Source organism: Lathyrus oleraceus, chromosome 5 (genome assembly GCF_024323335.1).
Source record: "Lathyrus oleraceus cultivar Zhongwan6 chromosome 5, CAAS_Psat_ZW6_1.0, whole genome shotgun sequence".
Lineage (NCBI taxonomy): Eukaryota > Viridiplantae > Streptophyta > Magnoliopsida > Fabales > Fabaceae > Lathyrus > Lathyrus oleraceus.
The window spans coordinates 587,374,631-587,376,558 of record NC_066583.1 but is presented as its reverse complement, the minus strand read 5'-3'; the positions used below and the strand labels follow the sequence as shown (position 1 = coordinate 587,376,558).

Below are 1,928 nucleotides of genomic sequence, written 5' to 3'. Positions count from 1 at the left end.
ATTTGATTGTTTTTATGAAATGTCATTATTAGAAAGACCCATTAAAATTAAAGGAACAATTTCGTGAGAATGTGTGAAAGAAGCTGAATTGGATTAAGAGCATGGTGGAAAAATTGACTTACTACCACCACTCTCATACACTTCCCACACCCCCACACCCAACCAACAACCATAATAACAACATCTATGTCGATTGTCGACTATGATTTTTATTTCCTTAACACAACACGCACACTGAACTCACGCGCTCAAATCTCAACCTCTATAATCACATTATAATAGGACTTTACTTCTATATTTTTAATTAAATATAAGACTCCACTTATTATTTATTCACATTTGCATCATAATAAATTCTAGTTCCACCTTTTTATATTCCAACTCATCAACTTAGTTGGAATAATACAGAGAAACAACCGAAAATGTTGCAGCTTTTGTATGCTGTTATATTCGTAGAAATGTTAATGATTATGAGTTTTCTCTTCAAGACACCGTTAAGGAAGCTTGTGATCATGGCTTTGAACACCGTCAAGCGAGGCCGTGGACCGGTGGTCGTTAAAACCGTCACCGCCACGTTGGTGGTTATGCTCGCTTCTGCACTCTACAGTATTTATGAGATTCGGTGTCGCTCTATGGAAAGTGTTACTATTATTGATCCCACTGATCAAGTACTCTTGTCCAACCACCTACTACAAGCTTCTCTTTTGGGTAATTAATCAACTTTTTCGCTTTCACTTTTATTTATTTATTTATTCTGTTTCTGATTTGTTTTATTCAATATATTTTTTGTGGACAGGGTTTGTTTTGTTCCTCTCTTTGGTCATAGATAGATTGCATCACTACATTAGAGAGCTTCGGATAATTAGGAAATCTATGGAGACTATTAAGAATCAAAATCGAAGTTTTGAGGGCAGTAAAAGCTTCGGTGCGTTGGAGAACAAGGAGTTGAAGGAAGAGATTGGTGCTTTGAAGTCCAAAATTGAGAAACTGGAATCTGAATGTGAAGTAAAGAGAAAGCAGGGTTAAGTCCTTGGAAACTGAAGTGGATGTTTAGAATGTTAGGAAAGTTTTGGAGGGTTTAGAAGAAAGATCTTCTGATGTTGATGATGCAGTTTATGAAATTGTTGTTGTGTCTTGGTTGGGGTTGTTTACATGAGAAGAATATCTTATAGTTTAGATATAGCTTTTAATTGAATATATTTTAAGTTTAAGAAAATAGAGATATGCGATGTTATACCTTTTTATTTTTATTTTTAAGTATATGCTGTGTGTGTAAAACTTGCAGTAGCAGCTACTATATATGCTAATCTTAATAGACCATTCCAAAACATCGGTTCTCCGATCCACTGAAATGATCGTTGTGTTTTATAGGATGTTGAGAATGTGTATTACTTAGAGTCTTTTCCTTCTTTTCTTGATGGAAAATGTATTTTTAGAGGTCCCTAGGACTTAGGGTTTGAATCACCCTTAGTGACATCAACCGCTTTCTCCTCGGAGGAAAATAACATATATCTTAGGAGTTAGTATTGACTCCTTTTTTCTTGACTCACACGTTAGAGTTACTTCTGGGCCGGTCTTCTGGTCATCGTCCAGGCAATATGACTCCTAACGAATGCACCTTGGTTTAGGGCTTTAACAAATATAACACTACATAGTCCTTCAAGTACGGAAGTTTTTTCAAGGGCAAGTGCTTTTAGATCTTGGAGCACGTCACTCGCCATGTCAATAATTCCTCTAGACGAGGGTGAGTGTCTCAGTTGGGGCAAGTCCCTCAATTGAAGATATCTCTATATATGAAGGGTGAGTCCCTCAGTTAGGATGAGTCCTTAGTTGAAGGCATTTATAAAAAAAAGGATAAATGGTCAAAGAAAAGAGCATGCGTACTTTTAGGTCATATTCCAAGACATAAAAATGTCAATTACTTCTAA

General features: G+C 36.1%; 1 pseudogene; it reads left to right on the top strand.

Moving 5' to 3' along the window:
• Positions 1-302: 302 nt before the first annotated feature.
• LOC127086722 (uncharacterized) lies at positions 303-1,388 on the top strand (annotated as a pseudogene).
• Positions 1,389-1,928: the final 540 nt, after the last annotated feature.